This window comes from Stegodyphus dumicola, chromosome 5 (assembly GCF_044657685.1).
Source record: "Stegodyphus dumicola isolate Sdum_Otavi_A_Nest chromosome 5, ASM4465768v1".
Classification (NCBI taxonomy): Eukaryota; Metazoa; Arthropoda; class Arachnida; order Araneae; family Eresidae; genus Stegodyphus; species Stegodyphus dumicola.
In genome coordinates this window covers 26,685,547-26,692,139 of record NC_140772.1, presented here as the reverse complement: position 1 = coordinate 26,692,139, position 6,593 = coordinate 26,685,547, and positions in this window count along the sequence as shown.

The following is a 6,593-nucleotide window of genomic DNA, read 5'->3' as shown; positions in this document are numbered from 1 at the left end:
TCGTTTCGTAACCTTGCTCGTATGTCAAATTGCTCGTATCTCAAAGCAATTTTCCACATTAAAATTAATCGAAATGCCATTAATCCGTTCCAGATCCCAAAACACGACCTCAGTTGTTTTTTAAGTGTTTTAAGTAAGAATCAAAAACAAGAAGAAATATTTATTTATAAATAACAAATACATATTCTATAAAAACATAATTAAAAGAAAAAGTGAAGTGCCTACGGAAGAGCTTAATTTTTGTCACTGGTCTTCGCTTTTTTCGTCATGATCTGCTTATTTCCACCGCAGATCATTTAAAAAAACTTTCCAAGGAGGTTTGTTTCTTCCTCCGTGTCAAGTATGCACGACTAGTTGCAACATTTTCGCGGTGATTTTTATCAACGAACTCTAAAACTTTCTCCCACATTCCCAAGACCTGTTTTATATCTCTTGTAGCGATAACCTCCTGCACCTCTGGCTCCTCTTCAAAACTCAATTTTCGTTAACCCAACGTATGCTGCTGCAAATACAGATCGTGTAACTCCTCGGTTGTCAGCTCCTGAGACTGTTGTTCGACGAGTTCGTTCACATCTCTCCCATCCACCTCCAGACTCATGGATTTTCCCAGAGAAACAAGCTCCTCTACCTATGCCACTTTGGGTTCCAATCCTTCGAAGGCCCTTTCAGCAACAGCCTCAGGCCACAGCTTCTTCCATGCAGAGGTTAAGGTCCTCGTTGTAACACCCAGCCAGGCCTGATCAATAATTCCTAGGCATATGACGATCTTAAAGTGGCCTTTCCAGAACTCTCGAAGGGTAAGGTTTGTGTTCTCCGTCACCTCAAAGCAGCCCCAAAAATGTGCTTGGTGTGCAATTTCTTAAAATTAGAAATCACCTGCTGATCCATGGTCTGCAGGATAGGAGTGGTGTTGGGTGGTAGGTAGGGAACTTTTATAAACTTGAACTATTAGAGTAAATCATCTTCGAGATTTGGTGGGTGAGTAGGGGCATTGTCGAGGAAGAGAAGGGCTTGCATGGGTAGGTTGTTTTTCTGTGGGTATTTTTTAACAGAAGGGCCAAACACCAGGTTTATCCACTTCACAAAGAATTTCCTGGTGACCCAAGCCTTCGGATTTGTCCTCCACATACCTGGCAGATTTTCTTTTGAAATATTATATGACTTAAAGACTCTGGGATTTTCCGAATACTATACTAGCAGAGGCTTGATTTTACAGTCGCCAATCTCATTGGCGCAAATTACTAGAGTTAATCTATCCTTCATGGGTTTGTGACCTGGCATCGTCTTCTCCTCTGCCGTTATGTAAGTTCTATTCGCCATCCTTTTCCACAAAAGTACTGTCTCGTCACAGTTAAAGACTTGCTGGGGGGATGTATCCTTTGGCTAGTATCAGTTCGGAAAACATTTTGACGTAAACCTCAGCTGCCTTCACATCGGAACTTGCTGCCTCACCATGTCTGACGACGGAGTGAATGCCGGTCCTTTTCCTAAAGAAGTCAAGCCACCCTACTGGATTTAAACAAGTCTTCCGATTCCTCATTTTTAGAAGTGTGTGGGATGTTCTTTAGCAAATAACCGTAAATTGCTCGTGCCTTCTCACATATGATGCTTTATGTTAAGGTTCATCCTTGAAGCTGCTTCTCTCTCACCCACCCCATCAGTAGTTTCTCCATCTGTTCACGGAGAGAGGTCCAGAGTTTAGACATTATTTTATCGGCCTTAGATGGCGTTATACCCTTTATCAACTCCTTTTGTTTAAGCACAGTACATATCATTGATGTGCTACGACCGTACATCATCGCCAAGTCAATTACTCGCACACCTTGCTCATGGTTTTCTATGATTTCACGCTGTAATTCAATAGACATCATCTTCTTCTTTGGACCCATGGTTATAAAAATAAATATGATAATGTTTTCTAAATGTACAAAAAGCAAAAAGCGCCAACCCAGCTTATCAAAGATGCTTCCAAAACGAGGGAAACAAGCACACAGACTGAGATCTTGTCTGAGGAGGGAGAAACTGTTAGACGCTGCATCTAAATATAAATAACCATCGTCTTCACTGCCGAAACCCTCTAAACTATTCTATAAATCACTATCATATCAGCTATAAAATCGTCATTAGCCAAATCTATATCATCATCAAAATCATCTAAATATTCCTCACCACACAAAACACATCATCATTTTAAACCATCGTATCTCTATCACCATCGTCAGAATAAAATAAACCACCATCACACAAATCACATCATCATTCCATACTAATCAATCGAAACTATATATCATATACACCATCATCATTGAAGTCGTCAAATAATAAAATCACCTGAATACAAAGTACTATCACCCAAAGTTTTATTACCATCATACTCATTTAATCACATTCTTCATCACTATAACATATAATCACGATAACTTAAATAAAAAATCATCAGCTGTTAGTATAAATCCTCATCCTTAAAATACCAGCTAAATTATTTAAATCATCATCATTTAAATCAAGATTTTTTTGGTGTTTCGCTAGTATAACATCAAAACGAACCAGTTTCATTTAGGTACAGACATGTACAGGTAAAAGTGTTGGAGCTTCATTAAAGATTGCACAGGTATACATCCCAATAACTAACCGAATACAGCACGGAGGGAAGGCCAGAAGAGGAAGAATCCTACTGGTAGTTCTTTAAAGAGAGATTTAGAAGTTAGTTTTTAAGTGAGGAGGACAAAAAGGGAGAACGGGTTATAGAAGAAATGAAGAAATCTAGAAAAAGGTTCATTAGAAAGTAGTAATAATATTGTAGTGGCTAAATCAATTATTAGCGCAATGGATGAGTCCAGATCTCGAATCTTTGTGCTGTTGGGAAAGGAGGGAAATCTAATAAAAAAAGTTTTATATCAAGCTTGTACAGAATACTAGCAGCTTAGCTGCCAGCCTTCGTCTGGCTTTTAAATGTACCGGGAAAATGGCTGAAAGAAACACCAAACTTTAAACTTGAAAACAGCGTAGAATTTTACTCTGCAGAACAACTTCATAAAAAAAAGTTATTACGTATAACAAAATTACCATGAAATAAGCAATATCCCTTAATTCAAATATTAATGATCCTAATAAATAAATTAACCAACTTCCCTTTGCAAAATCTTAAGAACTCAAATGGTATAAAGGAGGTTAAGAACTTTGTTTCTTAAAAAAATCACTCAAAACTTTTCAGTATCTTAAAATCAGTGAAATGAGCAACAAAGAACACAAAAGAATACAAAAAACAAAAAAATTCTGGAAAGCAAAGTATAATTAATGATAATGCAAAGTATAATTAATGATATCCCTTGTAATGTTGCGCGCTTCGAACCTGCACGCAACAATAGTGGTGACTGCTAAGAACTGGAAAGTAGACAAATTCTTGAGAAGGGTTTAAATCCCTTTTTATTCAACTTTAGAAATTACAAATGCGTGCTCTTGACGCTCACAAACTACGCCGACCCGGTGGTAAAATAAAAATAAAAAACTAAAAAAAGAATAATAACAAGTGACTAACTACGAGGCTCTCTATACGTAACTAACCTCACCGCGTTCTAAGATACCGCTGATAATTCAGCAAACTTCTGAATATTACGTTGAAAAATTAACAATCTGCCGAGGCAAGCTCACAGGCCTAAACGCGTGGTTCTTCGATTTCTAACTAGCCACCTCCACGCTCGTGCAGAAAGAAACACACTTTCGAACTCGTTTCCCTTCTATTTAACTCAGATTACTTCCGCTGACAATTTGAATCCTTTGCGCGTTCTACTAAAAGTTACATACTCTGGCATTGGCAATTCCAGGGGAAAGTAAGGCTTAACAGGAAAGATAGTTTAAACTTAAAATAAATGTTAGTTAAAATAAATATAAACCCTACATTTGCCGCTGCCATAATTTGTAAAACTTGGAAGCAGGTCCTAGAAACGACCTATTGGAAAGTTTCCACAATTCTGATCTAAATTTTAAGAGCCTCGTTGACATAAAAAAAAAATCTGTTATCTCACAAAAGGTAGAACAAATTTCTGTAGATACTTATTTAATTCTCTCTTCTTACAGCAAACTTTCCCGGACTTCAGCAATCAATCTGTTCTCTTCCTGGAAGGAATAAGTATCAGTATCTTTCTAAATACATTATAATTTACACTTTCTTGACACTGAATAAGTTTTTGTTTTTGAACGATTTATTTTCCTTAGTTACTGCTTAATTCACATTCATTCAAGTATTCAAACATGAATTTAACTTTACCCTGGCTCTCCACCATGTGTGGTGTCAAACGGGAATATTCGTGTTTTAGTATTGCAACACTTCTCCTAACCACAATGATTTGTTAGAATTCAACGACCAAATAGACACACCTTACTCGACATTCTACAACTCGATGAGCTACTTTAACATTCTTAAAATTCAAGTGTAGGTGGAGAACCCTACAAAACACATTCATTCTAAATTCCCCCTCATTTATCTTTAGACATGCAGGCTTCCGCTCTAAAGCATGATTTTATCTACAGTTTAATACTTAAATTTGAATTCATTGCTTTTGAGCATTTACTTTTAGCATCTAAAATTTTATGCTTCTAGACTAAATTCTACTTTTACATAACTTTCAAGCATTTACGTATATTTACAAAATTCTAATACATATGATTTTTACAATTTACCATAAAATGAATAAGAGAAAAATAAATTTTTACTTTACTCATTCTTCGCCAAGCTGGAGGCACTGAAACTAAAGTTGTTAATAATACAAGAATACGAAGTTATTTTTATCTTCGGCCAAATTTTGGCTTTAGCATAAAAGAATTAGTCTTTCGACCAACAGAAACTGCTTGTTCCTAGATTTTATACTTAAAGAAAATGATACTTTTGCCTTAGCAAAATAAAGTAAAATAAAACTAAATCTCAACCGAGACACATTGACTTCCGTCAAAACATAGAACTTTGTATTTACGCATAACATTTCGGAACAAAAGAAAAAAAAATGTTATAGAAGATTTTAACTTATCTTTGAGTTTTCGATGATTGTAACTCCGACATCCTCTTCTGGCAGAACTGCTCCCATGTTATAGATTTCATCGACGTCAGTCGTCTCCTTAGGGTCCTTCGAGTGTCGTCCACGTTGCTTCTTCTTTTTCGCCCTCTGCATGCTGGCCTCTTGGAGTGGTAGTCGTCGGGTTGCTGTCTTTTCCGTTTTGCCCCTGGACGGCTGGTCTTGGCGTCCTCCGGTCTGGAATCGTGCTTGGATTTCTTCTGTTGGTGGTGGTCTTTTCGTTCCTCCTGCTGTCTTTTCGTTCTCGGGAACGGCGGCCTTGTTTGCACCTGACTCTCTGGCCCTGGAAGCGTTCTCCTCGATGTAGAATTTATACTGCGATAAGTTGTAAGTGGTGTTTTCCTCTTTACCAAAGTGTCTTTACGCGGCGGCTTTGCTTTCTTCTATTTCTTAAATGCTGGAGTCTGACGTTTTCATTTCTTCTTTCCGGTACCGTCGCATTACTTATAGAACGGCTAGGTTTCTCTTCTTGTTCTCTGCTTCTTGGGCTGTGGAACGGGTGACGTTATTTCTCGACCTTCTACTTCTTTTACGCTTGAGTCCTGCAAGAAACTTTCAAGGATTTCAAAATCATTTTGATTATAATATTTTTCACCTGGTCGGGACTTGCTTTACAGATTTCCCCTCTCTCGTTCTTAAGGTACAATACGACTCCCTTGATTTCCTGAATTACATAAGGCCTTCAAATTTTGGAGCTAACTTTGCAGTAAAATTGTCTGGGGCACTTGATAAAGAAAATTTCCGCTTCAACACTTTATCTCCAACTTTAAAATCTGCTTCACGGCGTTTTCTATCATAGTATAACTTTTGCCTATTTCTTGCCGTATCCGATCTTTTAACCGCCTGGTCAATAAGTGTTTGCACATCTTTCTGTTTAAATTCTTGGTCTCTTTGTTGCACAAAGAATAATATATCTAATGGCGTAATTAACTTTCGTCCTAAAAATAATTCTGCTGGGGTTTTCCCGTAGTATCGTGATTTGCCGTTCTTAAAGCATAAGCTAACATATTTATGTAGCCATCCCAGCGCTTGTCATGTGTGCTAACATAACTTCGAATTATTTTTTCAATGTTTTTATTAACGTCTATACGGAACCATTTTGATATGGCGTATGCCAAGTCCAGTGCATATGTTTTCAAATATTTGGCTAACGAATTGTTTACCGTTATCGCTATGTACTTTTTTCGGTGCACCGTATTTTAAAATGTATCTTTGTAAGAATGCATCTGCGACTGTTTTGGCTGACGCGCGTTTAAGTGGAAGAATTTCTGGCCATTTTGAAAAATGATCTACAATTACTAAAAGAAAACGATTTTTATTTAACTCACTCTGGGGGAAAGGACCAAGAAGATCTATGCCTAAAATTTCATTCGGAAATGTAGCGCGAATGTACTGGCCGGGCTGTAATTAATATCATTTATTAACTGACATTTATTGCAGGACCTGACATACGCAGTTACTATTTTGTATAATTGCGGGAAATATACCGCTTCGCGTACCCTTTTTAAAGCCTTTCTGACCCCT